The sequence below is a fragment of the Ambystoma mexicanum genome, chromosome 5p (assembly GCF_040938575.1).
Source record: "Ambystoma mexicanum isolate Mex_15411 chromosome 5p, UKY_AmexF1_1, whole genome shotgun sequence".
Classification (NCBI taxonomy): domain Eukaryota; kingdom Metazoa; phylum Chordata; class Amphibia; order Caudata; family Ambystomatidae; genus Ambystoma; species Ambystoma mexicanum.
In genome coordinates, this window is record NC_090930.1 from 33,733,613 (window position 1) to 33,755,410 (window position 21,798).

General features: G+C 45.9%; 1 protein-coding gene across 5 annotated transcripts in view; it reads left to right on the forward strand.

Moving 5' to 3' along the window:
• The window catches only part of MED12 (mediator complex subunit 12), a 1,704,158-nt gene that overhangs the window by 447,254 nt on the left and 1,235,106 nt on the right, over nt 1-21,798 (forward strand). The window lies entirely within an intron of this gene.

Genomic DNA, 21,798 nt, shown 5'->3' on the forward strand with positions numbered 1-21,798 from the left:
CCACTGAGAAAAACAAACCAATCTTTCGTTTTAGTGGCAGCTGGTAGAGAAGGGGATCCTGTCTCTAAATCAGCTATCTCAAGGTGGATTGTTAAATGCATCACACTGTTTCTCTCTTGCTAAGAGAGAACTGCCCTTCAAGCCTAGAGCACATTCTACTCGGGGCACTGGGGCATCCATAGCATTCGTTGCAAATTTTCCCCTTGAGTCCATTTGCAAAGCAGCAACCTGGAGTTCTGTACACACCTTTACAAAACACTACTGTCTAGACAATCATTCTAGGTCTGATTCTCAGGTGGGACAAGCAGTATGAAGACATCTTTTCTCTACTGTTCCTTCTCACAACACACCTCCAACTCCGGGTACTGCCCGCTAGTCTATGCACAGCATTTGATTCTAAGCAGATTAACAAGCATCAGAAGACATGCATTACTTAACGTAATAGCATTTCTGATGATTGTATCTGCTTATTTTCACATGCGCCCTCCCTACCTCCCCGCTTAGGGTGAAAGGAACATAGACGTCTTACTACTTTCTCTCTTTATTTACTCACTTACTATAGCCTTGGCCTCCCTCATGGCAGAAAAAATACAATTGGAGGGACCTCGGCGCGTGAGGGATTTTGGGTACACTACACGTCAAGATAGGGATAGTGTTACAGACACGCCTATGCCGACGTCCCCTTTCGGTCCCCGAAAGACAAGATGCAATACTCTGCGGTTACCACTGGATGCCGGACTATATGCACAGCATGTGAATCTAAGCAGATACAATCATCAGAAATGCTATTACGGTAAGTAATGCATGTCATACTCCCCCAACCCCTCCCCCCCCAGAGCGTGGCCACCAAGTAAGAGATAGACCGATATCTGGCTGGTATATCGACGACGCTCCTGTCAACAACCGCCAGAGAGGCACTCGAGACCCTGATCACAGTGGCTGAGATAGCGGAGGCCATACAAAGTTTGCCCAACGGCAAATCCCCGGGCTCGGATGACCTGGGCGTAGAGTTCTATAAAGAATTTTATGGCCGCCTCGCTCCCAAACTGCATGAGGTTCTCAGGTTCATGCTGTTTAGTGTCTACAATTGTACCCTTATCACTCTCCCACTCCTCACCAGAGGTTTCTGAGTTGGCTTCCGAAGGCTCGTCTGAAGAAGTCTCCACGGGTTTCTCTCTCCAGGCTCTTGGGTTCTTCTTCTTCACCGTCTTGCCCTTTTGTTTGAAGAGATAGGGCCGAGCTCCTCCAGAGGCCACTTTGCCAGTAAGGCAATATGCCCGGCAGCGGAGACTCCGGGGAGCCCACCCCAAACCAGGGAAAAGCCGCAGCAGAAAAACCCTGGGTAGTTTCAGGTGAGTTGTTCTGTTCAAATAGGTATTCACAATCCTTCTTGGAATACAGCTTAAGTTCATATAAGTATTCACAATCCTTCTTGGAATCCCACTTCTTGGGAGTACTACATGTACCAGAATGCACTTGGGTGCAATGTCTATGCTTTGGAAAAGATTCCAAGAACTGCGTGAGGTTGAGTAAATAAACAGAAGAGGGTGACACAGGTCAGAGGAAGCACACAACTCTGGGGACACGAGTTGAAAGTGGCAGCTGCTTGTAAAAGCGTGTGTTAGAAAAGAACTGCAGATAGCACGTTCACGCTCGCTGAGTAATGGCCCCAAAGTGAACGCAGGTGTCTGCTGACTCCAGCAAAAATAACAGACACACACGATGGGAAGGTAGCAAGAAAGCACGAGCAGGGAAAACCAAACAGTGAAAAGGCAAATGGGTGGAATAACAAGGAGTAGCACGAGACAGGAGCACTGTCAACTAGCGTCGGAAAAGAAATCAGTTGCAACGCACCGGTTGCCACACCTGACAGCTAATTATAGCCTCTGTTCCGGTGAGGCTAGAACGTAACGTCCAGGTAAAGGAGGAGCTCAGTCCTTCTTCCATTGCTTCCATCCACCACCCACCAGAGCAGGCTCCATGGGCTTTTCATGACAGCAGTCTGGTCGGAGGCCCTGATATTAGTGGGAACTACTGAGCACTACGAGAGAAGCCATAATTACCTTATTACTTAAACGAGAGAAACCCCCGTAGGAGTGTGGTTCTTATAGGCCCCTCTTGTTGATCAACACTGACGCCAAGATCTTCGCCAAGATACCCGTCTCCCGGTTGACCCCACTCATGCCATACATGATACACGAGGACCAGGCAGGCTTTATGATAGGCAGACCCACAGCGATGAATATACAACGCTGCCATAATATAATGGCGACAGTGCCGAAGGAACTACAGGGAGTGGCAATTACACTCGATATGCAAAAAGCCTTTGATACGGTTTACTGGCCTTTTTTGTTTAGGGTTCTCCAGAATTATGGATTAGGAGAGAACTTCATAAAATGGGTCAGGATACTTAACACACGCCCCTATGCGAGTATATGTATTACCGGATCGCTTTCGGAGGTGCCCCTTGTCCCCCCTTCTCTTTGTGCTCGTAATAGAGCCATTAGCGGACCTGTTTCGGGCCAAATATGGGAGACCTGGTGTGATGCTAGAGGGGAGAAGGGAGATCATCACACTTTATGCTGATGACATACTGTTATATGTAAGAAACCCGCCTTGGTAAAATACTGACTGTGGTCACCACCTTTGGGGAATACTCGGGGCCTGAAATTAAATGCGGCTAAGTCGGAGATTTTCCCACTGACTGAAGCGACGACCCAGGCAGATAACCTCCATGGGCTCCAATGGAGCCCCATACATTTTAAATACCTGGGGGTGCGCGTAGCAAGAATGGCACAGCTCTCCCGCGCACGGAATTATGGGGCCCTGGTGGACGCCCTGTGCCTTACAATGGAGCGCTGGAGGTCCCTCCCTATGTCAGCGATGGGCAGGATCGCCCTGAAAAAATGTTGCCCAAACTATTTTACCTATTTACCACAGTCCCGGTATGGTGGGGCAGGACACTCTTTTTGACAATACGGGCTGTGTGCACCTCGCTGGTATCGGATGGACAGGCAAGAGTAAGCTGGCGGGCACTTACTGATCAGTATCCACAGGGAGGTCTAGCTGCTCCTGACTTCGAACTCTACTATCTGGCAGCACAGGCGTAATACGCATTGCAATGGGCGACCGAATACCTTGACCCCAAATGTGCCACGTACGATAATCAGCCCCTGAAATCGGTTGCACACCTGCAGGAAGTGGCCATGGCACGCCCCAGGCGTTACAATGCATCAGACCCAGCACAGGTGACATGTACAGCATGGGCCAAAATAGCTGAATCACAGGGCATGGAAACACTATATCATCCAAACATGCCAATCTGGCATGCCCCCCACATGCCACCGACAATGGAAATCGAAGTAGTGCAACACTGGGGCACGAGGGGTATCAATCAGTTCCCCGGCAAAAAATACATCATATGGGAAGCCATCAAAAAGATATGGGATACTCCACAGCAGAGGTTGGTGTATATGCGAATGAGGTCGGCCTTGGCCAAACTCTGGGGGGCATTCCCGTCAGAACCGACAATGCACCCAGGACTGGGATAGATTTTTACAGCAAGCAAGGGCAAGGTCACCGCCTCTACACTATACAAACACATACTAGCAACAAGAACCCTGGTGGTCCACGGTGCTAGAGAGAAATGGGAAGCCGATCTCAGACACCACATCACTGACAATCAATGGGTCCAGATATGCAGTCTCACAAAACAGATATCTTGCAACATGCGCTATAAATTAATACACTACAAAATCATACACAGGATACATTATACACCTGCCAAACTGAAACGTATATTTCCAACAGCAGACGGGTTGTGCCCACGGTGTGGGAGTGAAGAGGCCGATACCTTCCATATGTTCTGGTCATGTGCGCACTTACAGAGTTACTGGGCAGAGATATGCGGGGTGATGGATGCGATGGCAGACCAACCTATTCAATGGACCCCAACGCTCTGCCTCTTGGGAGCCCCAGGGAAGTTGAACCCGCGGTGGTGCAAACTACTCAACATAGGACTGTTACTTGCCAAAAAGGCCATACTGTTAAAATGGAAAAGCAAGACACCACCCACCAGAGCTGACTGGGATAAAGATATGATCTGGGTTAACGATAACGAAGAACTGTATGTTAGCCTAATGCATCCTGCAATGCGATCTAAGAACTTCTGGGGAGGGTATACACAATACCTAGCGGAACGTGAGGATCAAGACGATGATACAACAATGTAATCATGCTGTGTGGTTGATTTGTGCGTGTGTATAAGACATGTATGGAGAACAATTAAGCTGTAACTACATGTGCATAATACCTGTGGAAGTTTAAATAAAGTTAAAAAAAAACGTAAAGGTTGGTGGCAGTGGTTTTACAACGAACTACCGTGATTTTTCCCGACCGCGAACACCGGTAGCTAAAAATCACGAGAGCCATGTTTTTCAAGATGGCGCCTTAAGCCCTTTTGTTTAAACAGGTCCCGGTCTTTTCACAGTTTCTTTTTGGAAAGGTCCTTCTAGTGTTTGTCTCTGCGCGTCAAACCAGTTTTGGTCCCTTTATTTGGGTGCCTTTGGTGGGCTTCAGGACTGAAGACCGCCTCTGGTGTTTGGGGTGAGCAGGAAGTGAGGGAGGTGCCCGAAACTCCCTGTGCTTAGTCTCCTAGGAGACCCAAATGCACTCTGGCGTGATTGGCTGGCTGACTGTCTGGCAAGGACAGCCACCCTGCTGGGTGAGTGACAGCTAGGCTAGAATGAAAGGGAGAAAACTGTTTAAAAGGCGAGGCTCTTGGACTGGAAAGCAGAGTCGGTCACTGGAATGAAAGAACCGAAGAAGAGCTTGAAGAGGACAGCTGCTGCGACTCCTGGACCGTTGGTTTGCCCGGTGAAGCCCTGGTGCAGGTATGATTTGCCAAACTCAATTCGACAGAGAAGCTCTTTCAAGTGCGGCTTTTTCCTTTGAGTTGGTGGGACCAATCAACTCATAGAACACCTGGATACCATTCTCAAGGCTGAATAGGATTAACCAGGGAGAGGGACACCAGTTTGTGTTCTTGAATCTACAGCTACTGGAACTAAAGTGACTCCATCTTGTTTGCTTTCCTTCAAAGAACCCGTGCAGTGCACGAGTCCCCCGACATCCTCCCTCTTGTCCCCACGACTGAGACTCAGGAACAGCGAGATATGCAGGACCTGCCAGGAACCACTTCTTCAGCAACATTTGTTTCTTCATACAAAGGTACTGTGCCAACCCGATTGAGAGAACGCCACTCTCGCAGTGAAAGTTCGTGGAACTTTCCCAATTTGCAGGCCTAATCAGCTCGTCACCCGACAAATTATCCTTTTTCATCTAAACTGCTTCTGCGAACGTTTGCAAAGAGTTTACTGTTTGATACCAGAACTGTTCTTTCCTATCCAGAACACTAGCCCTTTGACTTTGGCCTGGCCTACTGACTTGAATTGAACTCCTCTGGTGAACTGAAACTATATGTGATCTATTCTACTTACTTTTGTCCTTTTTGCTAACTGCTAAGTAACTGAAAAGCCATTTGGCTCCTATTTCAGGGGAGCTCAAACTGTCTCAAAGGCTTACAATTTTGTATTGAAGTGTATTGGTATATAATATTAAGTTGCCTTCTTCTAGTGAAATGTTTTCTAAATGATTGTGTAATAAATTACTAAGTGTATTTTACCAAGAAACCTTGAGTGTAAGTGTCTACTTGAACCACTGTGATTGAAAGTCCTCTGTGTACTGCTCATATTCACTCTTGAGATGAGCCTGGCTGCTCAGCTCTCTACCAAAAACTGTGTCGTACAGACTTGTACCAAAGGTTGGTTTGGCTAACACCTGTAGTACTAATTGTGTGTATTAGTCCCAGAGGGTACTGCCTGCAATTCTGCCTAACAGTGCTTCTGTATTTGTTGTCGTTGGCCAAGGTAGGACTGGCACATGCTTCCATCAAAGTTCATCTGGCCGCTATCTCCTGCTACACTAGATATCCTGGACGATCATCTTTATGGTTGCATCGATTGGTCAAGGAGTTCAATAAAGGACTATTTTGCTCTTTCCCGCTGGTGAAGGCTCTGCTCTGATGTGGGAGCTCAATGTGGTGCTGACTAGGCTCATGGGTCCTCCGTTCGAGCCTATGCATTCGGTGCCTCTGAAATATTTGTCGTGGAAACCAGCTTTTCTTGTGGCCATCGCCTCCGCACGACGAGTGGGACAGATCCAGGCCCTCTCTTGTAAACCACCTTATTTGACATTCCACGAGACAAGGGTAGTCCTACGGACACACCCCTCCTTCATGCCCAATGTGCTGTCAGACTTTCATCTAAACAAGCCCTTGTTACCTGTATTCTTCACGAGCCCTTCGTCTGCGGCTGAGAGGACATTGCACTCGCTGGATGTGGCTAGAGCACTGAAGTTCTACGTGGACCTCACAAAGAGTTTCCGGAAGACGTTGCAACTGTTTGTGAACTTTGGCCCTGTGAACCATGGGAAGGCCCTCTCCAAGGCTTCCATTTCCAGGTGGCTCTCCGGCTGCATAACCCATTTTCACCGGTTGGCAAACTGACCGTTGCCTGGCCATCCAAGAGCTTACTCGACCAGAGAGATCGCTGCAACTACAGCGTTCTTGTCTGGTGTGCCCCTGCTTGATATCTGCAGGGCTGTTATGTGGAGGTAGATGCACACCTTACACAAAGTTCTACTCCATCGACAGGGATTCCATGGAGACATCCTGAGTCGGCCAAGCAGTTCTGCGCAACCTGTTTGCTTGAAGGTGAGCCTGGTGAGGAGGTAAGAGATGCTTAATGTTGAGCCTTGCCACCTCCCGTGGTTGTTCATGTGTGTACTGCTATGTATTCTTTATTTGTCATGATCTCTGCTTCCGAAAGGTCAGGGTTTTCCCAACTCCCTTGGAAGCAGATCCATAACCCAGGTTCCGAGTGCCAACCAGTCCCAATTGGGACCTTTTGGACCCAGTCCTGGCGCCAGTGGCACCAGGTTCATAAATATGCCCAGTCCCAGCGCTGGAAGCGCCGGGCTCATAATGCTTGGGTGGACTTACCTGCAGCAGACCATGCTGCTTACTTGCCTGCCAGTTGAGCCTCTGATCCTCTTCTGTTTGGAACTACTTTTCCTGTTGGGTGGGGCAGGAGCCACTCCCTAGATTCAGAACACTGGAACTCTTCTGGAAAGCAGGAACTCTTTTCTTACCTAGGCGTGGCTGTGGAAGGAGACACCTAAGCACTACAGGAGGCTATTTAAACCACACCCGATGGATGAATCTTGCTTTGCGTTATTCTGCATCCTCTGCAGCAGAACGCTCATCGTGTCTTCTGCATCTGATCCTGGGCCTAAGGAAAAAGGCTTACCATCCTGAATCCAGTCTTCAGCAACACCTATAAAGACAAGAAAGAACAGGTTAGCATTACGGTCTTCAGTGACAGCTCTTCACTTACCTGGTCCATCGGCTGTCACCAACGCCTCGCACTGCATTCCGGCATCTGAAAGACAAAAGCTTACCAACTCTTCGCACGCTCCGGAGGCCTTCGGCGCTGCATCCCGCATCTGAAAGACAAAACAAGGTGCGTTTAAAGACATTGGGGAACTTTAATACTCACGTGCCGTTACTCCTTTCCACATCCAACCCAGTGGGTATTCCGGCACCCTGCTGCCGCTCCGAACTTGTACCTGCAAAATAAAAAGACAGTTAGAGCGCATCGTGAAGCAGGCAACAAGCGCTTACTTACATGCTTCCAGGCGCTTCTATTCATCACACGGGCTCCATCTTCAACTCACTTCAGCCAGTCATCCGCCATCGCCGGAACCCTGCAAAACAAGAGACATCATTCCAAAAGACTTTTAAAGACATTAGAATTACTCGAAACTTACCGTTCGTGCAGTAAACGACGGACAGCAGTCCTCTGAAGTCAAGAGGCCTGCTCCCCTTATCCAGTGAAGAAACTGGTTACAGCACCCTGCCCCGAGGCAGATGGAGAGCACGGCGTTCACTTACCTAAGGTGAGAGCGTTAACCTTTGGGTTCTACAGGAGAAGAGAAAGGGAAGAAGAGAGAGACATTCAATAACCCAGTTCATTAATCCCATATTTTCTATCTGCAGACATCTTACCCTTCGAGTCAGACATACAGTGCACAGAGGTCCAGCCCAAAGAGCCAGCCGTGTGTTACACATCACCTTTGAAGATACGGTATACGCCCAGTCAAGACCGGCGCCTCTACGGGAATCAGGTGAGCGTTACATTATTCATGAGCATGTGAATCCATGCTAGACTCCATGCTGGAGAAGGAACAAGTTACTTACCTGTAACAGTTGTTCTCCAGCATGGGTCTGGCATGGATACACATGCAAACCCTCCCGCCTACCCATCTGCAGCTCTTCTCTTGGTCCTACTGCCACGTTATTTGCTACCAAATCTGAAGATGGCTGCCAGAGGGGCTTGGGTAGAGGACAGTCATTGGCTGGGGGCAGTATGACCCAGAGACCCAGTGATTGGTTGTTAGGCTGGGAATACTCGGTAAAAAAAATCCGTTTCACTTCTGTCTTTCTCCTGACGACGGGGAATATTCATGAGCATGTGAATCCATGCCAGAACCATGCTGGAGAACAGTTACAGGTAAGTAACTTGTTTCTACTGTAGCTCCTTGATATGGGGCTGTTGTGCCGTTTGGTGCAGTTCCTTTAAGGGTGTCTGCTCTCTGCTGGCTGTTGGTTAGGGTGGGGCTGGTGTAGTTTCAGTGCTTGTTGGTGTGGTAGGGGCCGGGGATTTGAGGGGGCAACTGTGTATAGGCCTGGTGAATCTCGCAGAGGATTGAAGTCATTTGGGGAGTGAGCCCTTGAAGGCTACCTGGGTGAGGATACTTGCACTATTGGTTGTAGTTATAATTCCCTCCTTGCCTTCTGCAACATTCTCTCAAAGTGCCCCCACCTCCCACATGTCCAGCACTGTCCAGGCCCACCACCCCTGGGTCCTGGACCTCAAAATCCTCATCCTCTAGGCCCTCGGAACCCACCCTGTCCTTGTTGCTATCCTCCTTGCCATTGGGGTCCTGAAAAGTGCTGGTTTCCTTCCCACTGTCCTTGCCCACCTACAGCACAAACTGCTGCTTTCCTTTTCTGGGAAACAACAGAGGCTCCCCCATCCTCTCCCCTCTGCACTGGGCGTACCCCTGTCGATACTGCCGCCACTTTCACTTATTATGAACTAGTTTCACTTCCTATGTTTGCCTCCTCTGAATGGTTTTTTCTCTCGCTCTTTGATCCTGCTACAATGGTGAACTATGATGCTTTGTTTCTCGGGCCACCCCTGCTATCTTATCAAGCCCTTTCTGCACTTCTTTGGGGAGTCCTCTTTTTACAATGAAATAAAATGACGTTGATTGATCACAGGCGCTGCCAGTTTCTGCGCTCCACATCTCTTGAAATCTAAGGATATTTTGCGCAGCCTCTTCCTCATCCCCCTTGTGCATTGCATTATTGATTGTAAATCTAGGCTGTCTGGGAATGTGCGTCGCAGCGCATCCCATTCTTGCGCTCTAATCTTGTTGAAGGATGCTCCATCATGGGCATCCAGCTTTAATCCACACCGTCTCTGCCTGATCTCCCACTGCTGCTACCAACAAACTGTTAATGTCTCTTATGGCTAAGGGTACTCCTGCTGTTTTTCACGAATGCGTAAATCCATTTACCCGCCCCCGCTGTGAGTGGCAGGAGTGCCTTGAGGAGGTTATTTTCCATTTGCGCCCAGGGTACATATTGTGGTCGCCCCCTTGCCATTCTGTATTGGGGGCATGTGCAGCTTTGCCTTCTTTCCCGCTCTTAATTGCACTTCCCTTTTTCTGTGCTACTGCTATTGTGCTGAATCATTCCCTTAATCTTCTGTCCCACAAACTCTCTATTCTTGGTGTGGCCTGGGGTGCCTGCTCGGCTCCTCCCTCTCTATAGTCTTCCGTGTCAACAAAGTCACACCAATCTTCCTCGTCCCATCTTTGGGACCCTACATTTTCGTATCCTAAACTGTCTGTCTCCCCGTCCCGTTCTACGTGGATAATTCTTGTGGGTGCATTATCTATTCTGAACAGGAAGTTGCCTGACTTCCATTCATCCCCAGGTGGCTGTTCAGGTGCCCCCGCGGGCAACTTTGTAGTCTCTGCCACCCTCGTTGCCCCACTTGCTACATATAGTTTTGCGAGTTCAGTGCGCTTTGAGGCTAGTGCTACCTCTTTGTCTCTCGCGCTCACCCCAGTGTGGACCGATACCTGTGGGCTTGAGACGTATTCTGGGAGTGGGGCCGTACCTGGTGTGGCCACCATAGTGAACTGGATGGATTCCAGCCGGCCCATAAGTCTGGGGGTCTCGAAACAGCCCTTTAAGATGAGCAGCAGCACCCTCGAGATAGATGGGGATGCAGATTTGTACTCGTGCATCAAATAATGACAACTCAATAGTTTGGCAAAGGGAGTCCGATTTATGACAAGTACAGAAAACGAGGAGTTCAATGAACATCAGCAACCGCTCGATCTTCCTTCTCGCTTAAGCACCATTAATTTCAGATAAAACACAACCTTTATACTGAAAAACGTCATCATTTACGTGTACCTAACATGCAACTTAATTGGTTATGGGAAGGTAACTAACATAGATAATATATCTGTATATGGTAACAGGGAGAGGGGATTGGATAATAATGTCAGGTGGGGCAACTAAGCCCTTCCTTCAAGCTGGCCACTGTAAACGTCACTAAAAGTATGACATCCCATTGGCTCTACTATCTATAGGACCCTAGATTACATTGTCCACTACGATTAGGTTGGCATCGATCCCACACATACTTTTCCACTTGCGATTAGCAGCATAATTAGCCAGGTGCAGGGAGTAGGTCTGCAACCCAGCTTCCTTCCAATTTGTTACAACCATTCTTCACCTCGGTGGCTGTGCGTCACTTACTGCTTTCTAGTTTGGCTTTGAGTCTGCTTCTTGGTCTGAGAAAGTTAAGGAGTATGGGTACGGCAATGCTCCATGTGTTTATTTTTTCTCCATACGTTGCATATCTTGGCGTGAACGTTCCTGGCACTTCGAAGGGGGTGGCTGGAGTGCAGATTGTGTCTGGCACTTCCTATTCACTCCCCACTCTGGGCGATTCATCAACCACTCCTACTTCTTTCTTTGCATTCACCTTTCTGTCATCCTCTGGATCTGGACCTCTATGTCTGCAGAAATATTCCTTTGGGGTCCATATCTTTCACCTCCTTTAAACATCCTGCTGTTCTTACATGCTTGTCTTTGTTCCATATTATTAGTTGTCATTCTACATTTGGATTGCAATAGATACATTTTCCCACATATTTTCTATGCTTCTTAGGATACCGAAACGTTGTTCCTTCTGGTGCATAAATAATGGCCTTCACAAAGTCTCTTATTTCTTAATCAGTCAGGTCCTTGGGCTTCCATCCTGACTTGACGTCAATCATGATTTTCATCCCTGTGGCCTTTTTCGCAGTTTTCTGGCACTGAGAGATTATTATCTTGATAATACAGAATCCAAGCAATATCATCACCAGCAGGGCTCCTAGGATCTTGAATGCGTCTGCCATACATTGTGAAACCCATGATCCAAACCAACTGTCATCAACTTCGCCAGCTTAATCAATCATCTGATTCTGTTGTTTTGTCAACATACCTATGGCTTCTATTAAGGTACCGTTTTCGTCATCGTGACATAGTATAAAAGTGCAACATGATTCCCTGATTTTTGCACAAACACCTCCATCCATAGCTGTGATCATGTCTAGGACATATCTGTTCTGGAGGGTCATTAGTCAAATCGCTCTTAACTCTTCCTTGATTGCATTGAATCCCTTTATAGTTGTATTGATGGTCTGCAGTAACTCCCATCTGGTTATCTGCACCCATTTAGTATTTGCTCCAATCTGACCCCTTGGCATCAGGATTGTCCCGAACACTGATGAGGTCAAGCTGAATAGCCTGTGTTCGTATGGGATTGCATGAAAGGCTTCTTCTGATTTGGCAGAGAAGTAATTCTCTCATTTGGCTTATTAGTTCCACAGATCTTTTCTTTCTCATGTGAGCATCTGCTTTCAGGAAACTGTCAATATTCAGGTCACCTTTTGGAATTGCCAATGCTGGAACATGGACATTCACCAATGTGCATATACCTCCCCAATTCTTCGGCAACCTAATATATGCTTTGGATCCACATGCCCAATAATGATCCATGATCACTGCAGTACCATGTGCCATTCCTGTAGCATCGAAGATTTGTCCACAGTTCTGATTTTCTCCCATTTTTCTTGTACCATTTTTTCTGAAGCACAGTTTGGAATTCTCCAATGGCACTAGCTGTAGGGGCCCTCCTCTGTCTTCGACCTATGTTAGCAGTCTTGCCAGTCTCGGCCATAATTGTTTGCATACCATTTGTGCATTTTCGATGGTTTCTTTAATGATCATCCATGCTCTGAAGATCACTATTCCTTTCTCCCATCCGTCCGGTGAAAGCACTGTTCTCCAGATTTGCATTTGACCTATGTTGTTCCATCTTTGCGCTTCTTCCTGAGATTTCCCTTGGACATTCAGTTTCTTGTTTGTTTCTCTTCTGATCTCTGCTCCTTTAACTCCAGGCTTTTCATATCTTATCACAATGTTCTCAGGTATCTTCATCAATGATCCAGGCATTTTCATCTGTAGCATTTGAGTAGGAGAAGGTTCAGTAAGTCTTCCTTTTATCCTTCTGTTTTTTTTCTGGCTCTGTTTATAATCGTCCATATTGATTCTGCCAGTATCTCAGCACTTGATTGTGTCGCAGGATTTAAGCTCTACCTCTTCATCACTGGGTCAGGCGTGCTTGTCGGTGGTGTCTCTGTTCGTTCATTCTCTAGAGTCTTTTGTCTCTTTAAAAGTTCAGCTTTCTCCATCTGTCTCTCAACTTCTCTTGGTGTGGAACTTCTCATCGTTGTTTGGCCAAGCTTCCCCCATTCTCTGGAATGTGATTCTGAACTTATTGAAACTAAACCAGGTGTGTATGTGCCCATTATTTGTGTATGTGTAGCTTCCCTTGACCCCTTCTCGGGTTTACTTTGCTGACCCTGTCTCCGGCGTTGCAATTCATTTATTACCCCAAGTTTCGTGTGTCTCATTATTTATCATATCCATCTCAGGTTCAGTCACTCTCATTCTTTCTAGGTACTGGAATGACTATGTAAGGTCTGGGTACCTTTGTAGGTTACACACGTACATCATTAGGTGGGTGCACGTGAACCTGAGCTCTCTACGCACCAATGAAAAATGCAGTTCTAATAGTCAATGACCGTAATATGATCATAAACATTATACACATATAAATAATGCATTTGTAAGTAAGCTTACAGCATTTGTTCCTTGGCCAATATGTGCGTCTCTCCTCTTGAGGGAGGACAACGTTACTTCTCTGGTTTCTCATCTCGATCATTTAAGGAAGCAAAACTAACTTTAATACATTTGCAATTTCTATCTGGATTCTGCTGTCTCTGTTGGCAGATTATTCATGCTAGACTGCTTATCCTCCTTGTCTGAATACTGGACTGTCTCTAGAACCAGTCCTTTCTCTAAAATTGAAAGTTCAAAATATGGCAATACGTTTCAGCAAGTCTTGTAATTTGCATATTCAAAAATGGACCAGTTCCCAGCGAATGTCTTTTATCTGTTTCGCTCCAGATGACATGTCGTTCCTTTTTGTCAGCATAAAGCAAAGCAAAGTCCTTGGCAACATCTTCACGATCTGTCCCTCGAAGGAATGTTTTACAATCTTCTCGGGTGATTCTGCCGATGATTATAAAGTTTGACCTGCATTATGATACCATGAGGAGCATACTCATCTGTACAGAGTTTGCTGGGTCTCTAATGAAAGTGAGGACATCAACACTGGCATGTCTCCCCACAAGTTCTGGAAAGTGTTCAACTTAGCGAAAGAAAACGTTACTAGCTAGTCCATCTTCTCATGACAGGGACATTTGTCTTGTCCTCGCTGTATTCCAGAAGCAAAAGAAACTGCTCTGCAATCACTGTAAGCAGCCTCCTTATTGTCTCTTCGTTTTCAGGATCATGAAGAAACTGTTATGCTTGTGATCCTCCCCACCAACGACGGGTATGACCTCAATACTAACTCTAAATAGATCAGAATGTCTTTGGTGAGGTCACTATTGCGTGACACCATGAGTAAGTCCAAATAAGGCTTCCGTATTGTAAGAGTCAGGATACTGTATTCTCTTCCAATTTACGTATCCTCGATCAAAATCTGGCATATCCTTTCTTTTCAAGGCTTCAGTATGCCTCAGTCCAAAGTCGACAAGCTCTTTTTGTGGCTTATACATGCAATTCTTCTTCTTCTCCCTGCAACTAGGATGCACAGTGTGTCCGTGTTTTTATGCCCTTTTTTTTCTCCTTATTTTGCTCAAAGGAAGTGTCCAAATTAAGCCACCATTTGCACAAACTGTTCCTTGTCTCTGCTTTGCTGGTCATTCGTCCTTCTTCCTCGTCCTGGATCTTGTCTGCATGTGCTGTGGTTCTTCCCCGTCGTCTGTAGTCTCTACACGGTGGGGTGCAGGAATAGGGTCTTCTCCGATGTACTGCTTGATGTCGCCCAAAAAAATCTGAGCTCTTCTTCCCATTAGTTTGACTGCAGAGGGTTTGTTTATTATATTTATATAGCGCACCTGACCCAGAGGTATCTGGGCGCTTTGAAGTACAGTTACATGATAATGGAAGTCTCTTAGACAGAGGTTGGAATACATACAGTCATGAGGGTATGATACATTGGCAGGGTTCAGTGTATACATCAGTAGTGGAGAAGAGCAGGAGTGGTAGGTACATGCATCAGTGATAGACAAATACAGGAGGTAATTTGTTTACACATAAGTACAATCAGGCCTCCAGATAAGATGCGTACTAGGCCTTTTTACGCACGAAAATCTTGCAAATACGACAGCTTTATTATTTTCCTGCGTACATTTACACACAGGTTTAGAACAGAGGGCAGTGCAAAGGTCAGGTTACTTGACAGAAACCAGAAGACTTCTTTTGATTTTTATCTACATGGATGTAATTGCAAGCCACCTCTGAAACAGAATGTATTTCTCTGAAGCTGGCTAGGTTTTTGTGATTTCAACATTTAAATATATACAGGAGAGATCAAATGGCCAGACCTTAGAGAAATAATAAAAGGTGTATTCTGTCACAATGAGGTAAGAATTTCCATACAGTTTGTGCATGCGTCGCTGGATGTCACATACATTTTACTCTCTTGCAAAGGAGAAAAGTCATTTTTACTCTTAAAATCACATTTACTCTCAAACTTTAAAAACAGGGAGTAAAATACTCCCACCTCTAAATCTTATCTGCAGCACTGAGTACAATACAGTAGTGGTTAGTTCTCACTGAGTATCCAGGATATGACACTTTGCCTGAAGTTTTCAAATGTTTGAATGGTCCTAATGTTAGCTGGAAGTGAGTTCCACAGTTGAGAGGCCTTGGCCGGGAAACTGGATCTGCCGGATCTTTTGAGGTTAAACCTGGGAACAGTCAGACAGGACGTATCAGTGGATCTGGTGATACGTGTGGAGGCTCGCCAGGTGATTTCCTTCTGTGAGATAGGGGGAGGAGGGGCATGTGATGCAGTGCTTTGAAGGTAAGACATAAGCATTTGAGATTAATGTTTTCATTTATGGAAAGCCACTTGTGTTGTATCCTAGTTGCTGATATATGTTCGTTACGGGGTATATTTAGGGCAGCTCCAAGAGCATTATTCTGCAGTTTGTTGATTACTGTTTTGTTGGCACCTAAGTATAACCTGTTACAATAGTCCAATTTAGAGCCTATGAGAGCTCTGGCTAATGTGAGACAGCTTTCGGAGGATAGCAATGGTCTGCAGGCTCTTATCAGTTTGCCTGTATAGGGTGTAACGTCCTCCACTCTAAAGTGGCCCTTGAACCTCGGCTCGTCCCACCTTTTCCTTGTGTGGTTTCTCACCAGGACTGTGTCCCAAGGGAATATGGGAGGAATGTGTAATTTCGGAACTGGGTCTGTTGTAGTATCTCCTTCTGTTTTCTGTGCTGCCCTGCACCCTTCTTGTCGTCGCTGCAATTACCTGACTTGACAGTAAGTCAAGATGTCATGCAATTCAAGTAGTTTAGTATTTCCAATCCTAACACTTCTCCTGTTGGCTGGGCATCACATCTAGCTCTGTTTTGAGGTGTCAATGGCTTGCGCATCATTCTGCCTGTCAGTTTTGTGCACCGTGAGATGATGGTCAGAACCAGGCTGGGGTCTGAGTGCATACAGTGCCAGTGGAAGACTGTTTCCATCCCTTCTTCAGAGTAAGCTTCAACTTAGCTATCCTTTCCTTTAACAAGCCATCGAGCTTCTTGCATATGCCGTTCCCTTGAGGATGATGATATGCCGAAGAAAACGTGTGCTTTATACCAAGCAACAAGCTAATCGGTTCAAATACTGCATTAATAAAATGGGGACCATTGTCTTATCTCATGACTTCACACACTCCCCACCTGGGAAACACCTCCCTCACCACGAATTTTGCCGCACAGGTGAGTCTGGGTGTGTACATGGACGCGCTTCTATCCATCTATAGAATGGACACACTACAACAATTACATACCTGTACCCGTTACATACTTGAATCATGTCGATGTAGTCGATATGCAAGTGCTGAAAAGGTGCATTAGGCCTTGGGATAACTCCGTGAACTGCTGGAAAATTAAACAGTTCACCATAAAAAATGCAACATTTTCTGCCAAGTTCGGTATGAACCAGTCTTCAGCAATCGTTGCTGCTAGATTCTCCTTTGTCATGTGCGCTGGATAGTGTAACTGTTCCAGTGCCATCTTTAATAAGACTATAGGCATCACCGGTTTACCAGTGCTGTCTTGTCGCCACAAACTCTGAGGGGTTTAAAGAACACCCTTGTCGCTTCTATAGGTTCTTCTCCTCCTGGGGTGCCTCCCCCTGAAGCTCCACTAACTGGGTTCTCGCCAAATTGCGATAGCCTTCAGGCTCACTTCGTGCAACAGTCATTCTCTCGAGCACTTCAGTTATTTCCACACTCATGATTATTTTGTCTTTAGTCGCCAGTTGCTTGGCTTCAGTGTCTGCTGCTTGATTTCCACGTAAGATGAAAATCTGTCCCTCTCATGTGAGCGGCGCATTTCACGACCGCTATGCCCACTGGGAGCTATAGTGCCTTAATGAGCCTGTCCAACGAGGCTGCATGTTGCACTGGCGTACCATCCACTCGGAGGTAGCCCCTCCTTTTCCAGCATGCTAGGCCTGCGTGCACTGTTGACGTCACAGGCAGAGTCACTGTACACTGTCACTTCCTGGTCTGCGTGATTCTCGAGTCAGAGTATTAACGCCAATAATTCAGCAGCTTGTGCTGAATAGTGTGAGGGTAATCGTGCACTGAGTACTCGAAATTCACCATTTGACGTGTGTTTCACCACAGCAGTGCCTGTATATCTTTGTCCATCATTTTGAGCGATCCTCGAAGAACCATCAATGTAGACGATTTCTCCTCATGCCAATGCATTTTCTTTTACTCTGGGAATCTCATTATAGATTTCTTCATAGTTCGTGCAATCATGTATTGGCTCTCCTTCAGTGACAGGCTCTACTATAAACATAGCTGGGTTCACCATTTTGCATCAAACTATCTTAATCATTGGATTTGATATAATCACTTTATAAGCAGAAGCTCTCTGAGATGTCAGTGTGCATTTTGGTTTCTCTAAAATGGCAAAAAATGCGTGCTCGACGAATATCGTCATTGGGCATCCCATTACAATGGTTGTAGCCTTCTTTATGGCGAAACTGCGGCAGCTAAACCTTGCTTGCAATGGAAGTGACCCCTCATCACTGGGTCTAAATTCCCACTGTAGTATCCGAGTTGCTTTTACACCAGTATGGTTCTCTGCGTGAGTACTGCTGTCATAACACAGCCATTCGTGTGTGAAAACAGGTAGAATTCCTCTGCATAGTTGGGAATCCCTAAAACTGGTGCCGTGCAAATGGCCTTTCTTAACTCAACAAACCCTTCTTCCATGGTCTCGGTCCACACGATTTTTTCTTTCATTGCTTGTGCTTTCTTCAAGGCTTGTAACAAGGGTCTGGTATAGGAACTGTAGTCAAAGACCTATGCCCTGACATAATTGCATAATCCGAGAAAACTCTGCATTTGTTTTATCGTGTGTGGTTTGGCTGTCTTTGAAATGGCTTTGGCTCTTTCCGGGGTAACTTTTTTCCCATCATGTGAGATTAGCTGGCCTATATACAGCACTTCTTGTTGACAATATTGTAACTTCTCCTTGTCAACTTTATTTCCTTTCTTAACCAGTATAGTCAATAGCTGAATAGAATCGTGTCTGCACTTTTCCTCTGTCGTCCTGCAAATTAGAATGTCATCCACGTATTGTATGACAATACTCTCTAATGTGATATTGCTCAAGTCCATCTGCAGGACTCTGTTGAAAATCGAAGGAGACTCGCAGTACCCTTGAAGGAGCCTTGTGCTTTTCAATGTCAAATCTTGAGTCCTTGTGCAATGGGATTGAGAAAAATTCATTTTTCAAGTCGATTACCGTGAAATACCTCTCTTCAACAGGTATATTTCATAGGATCGTGGACAGGTTAGGGACTAGAGGGAACTCGGACTCGACTATTTGGTTTAATGGTCATAAATCTTGGATTAAACGCCAAAACCCCTCTTTCCCTTTTTTCACTGGATAAATCAAAGTATTGCATGATGACTCTGACATCACTAAGATGCCTTGCTCCATCATGGCAGAGATCGTCTTAAAAATCCCTTCATCTGCTTCCCTAGACATGGGATACTGTCATGCTTTTGGTAAAATTGCTCTTGGCTTCAATTTAATCTTCACTTCAGCCGACTCCTTTCAATAAGCCTACGTCGTAGGGCCCTGTGGTCCATACTGAGACAGGCACCTTTGCCATGTCGTTATCAAAGTATTCAGGACGTTTTTGTGCCACCATCATTCTCTGAGGCACTTCTCTTTTGATCATTTTTACCAAATAGATGAGATTTACCTCAACTGTCATCTCATCTTCATTGGTTTGTTCTTCAAACAGATCGTCATCCGTGATGTCAGTCAATCTGTAACTTTCCCCAATGGAGATTACTACACAACATTGTCTGTCTTCATCATAATTGTCAAGCAGAGCCATTTCTCTTCGCACTATGGCTGCTTGTATTGTCAAGGGAAACACTCGTCCCTTTGCCTCATGCATAGGTATTCTTGGTCTGAATAAAAACTAATCTGGGGTTGTCATAGTTTTGTCTGCAAGGCCTGGTAGCCATGACATTAATATGCACACTCCATAAGCGAATATTTCTGGTTCCAATGAATTAGCTCTTATAGCAGTTTGACCTGCTTATGCTCTAATCATTTCGCATACGTTAAAAAAATGCACTTCTGGAGTTGAACATACTATGCCCTTTTCAGTGAACGGAATTGTCATGTTTAGCTTTGTTATTAGGTCTCGTTCCAATATATTCACCCGGGCTTGTCTTGAATATAGCAGTGGCACATTCATGTCACATTCCCCTATAGAGACTGGAAGTTCTTTTGTAAAAGGAACACAACTTGTTGCTCCTGTGAAGCCCTGAGTATTTGTCATCACCGGAAAAAGAAAACCTGCCTTCAGGTATACACGAGCGTCCGCTAAGAAAGAATATTCTTTATCCCCTATACAGACATCTACCCTTGATTCCCTGTGATGGTTCGGTGTCAGTGATAGGATAGACCACATCAGGTTTCCCAGTGAGCTGTCCTAGTCTATGTATAATCTTGTCCCATTCTGAGTGAACAGATTTCCCCCGTCACTTGTGGCATTTTTCATTCCTGAATTCAGAACCTGTCCTGTAACTGTTTGACAGTTGAATTGGCGACTGCTGAGACGGTCACTGTGGACAATTTGTGACATTCTGGGGTTGCAAACACTGCTGTTCTCCCGGCGCTAGCTGCTGCACCGTGTGATTGTTTACAACTCCATTTATACTCTGCTGCGAGAACGCAGATGGATTCACTATCCTTCTTGTGAGCTGTTCGTTTTGCACCATGCCTTGAATTCTGCATGTGCGTGCTAGATGCCCTATCATTCCACACGTCCAATATGTTGGCGGTGGTCCGATTACTTGCCCATTTTGCATATTTTGAAAACCACCTTGATCTGACACCCTCCCTGGTTAATCTGCCATCCTCTTCCTCGAAGGCCTCTTCCCCTTGGGTAAAGCCCATTATTGCTTTGATCAAACTGTCTTTGGCTATTTGCCTGCTGCATGTTTGATCCATCTGTATTAATTATCATTGCCCCTTCAATGGCATACTTTGATAATTCTTTCTGCACCAATTTAGCCTCTTCACCTTTCTGTGCAGCGTCCTTTTTGTGATTCTTTTCTTGCAGCAGCCTGCAATAGTGCGCGATGGTCAACTGTATTTCAGACCATGGCTTTGTCTCAATCCCTACCAATTTCTTGCGATGCTTCTGTACCTGTTCTGGTAGCCCTTGGCACAATATATGGTAAACGCGGGTATAGATTTCCCCCAAGATTCATGAGTTTCCAGCACCCAGGTGTCTTGGAAATTCTGAATGTAAAGCAAAGGATCATCTGTCTCAGTCATCTTCAGTGATATTAAAGCTCCCATATCAGAAGTGTCCGGGTATAGCACTCGAAGCGCTTTCCATACCACGGTTCTGCAATTGTTAAAAGGCGCTCCCTCATGCGCTGTATTAACCGTAGTCACTCCAGGCTAACCTGCTCGTGTCCAAACATCATCCGCTCTATCACTAAGTATGGCGATTAAAAGACCCTTAATATCCCCTATAGCTAACGTGTTCCCTCCTGTCATTTTTTCTAACTCGTATCAATTTTACGGCTCCCGTTGTCAACATTGGAAGCTTGTTTTTTAGTTTTCTCTGTCCATGTGAGGCCAGCGTATATATTGTGGTCTTGTTCCTCCTTTTTCTAGTAAAGGGAACTGTGACACATGACGCTCCTTTTCCTCATCATTTTTCTGCAGGGGTAATATTCCTGCATCGTCGTCTACCTGGCAATGTCCTTAGTCTGCTCACATAGGGTGGTGGAGAAACTCCCCCCCCCCCCCCCCCCCCTGACCATATGATACCTCTTCATGCCAATCTGATTGTGTGGCCGACTCTGATGCCTTAGGTACAGACCCACTAGAATCTGGCCATCTTACTCCCTTTCCCCTAGAGAAGCATTTTTTGCGTCTTCTCTTTCTTCACATTCTTCTCTTTCTGCGTCCGATATTGTCTGTGCCCAACTCATGCAACTTCTCTCATTCTCCTCATTTCTGGTTAGGGTCAGCCTATCTAATGGCAGCTCTCTATTTCTGCTATTTTGTGAGGCACCCTCAGTATCGTACAACTGAGTGCTTTCCAGACGCTCATCCTCTCCTTCCCTTTGGCGTACCTTTTCTAGCCCCATCTCATCATATATTCTATCAATCGTCTCTCCCATGCTCCTTGTGTCGAAGTCATCTTTGATATTTGCCCTAGACGTGCCTGGTACTGAATCGTACTCAGGAAATAATTCTTCTATATCTTCCCAGTACACTACTGGATCGGGTTCTTTAACCTCTCTTACCAGATATTCGACATCCTGTGCTCTGTCTTCGCTTACGTTCTATGTCGTCCTCAAACTCTCTACGCTTCCTCTCTGACCTTATCCTCTTTTTGTTTCC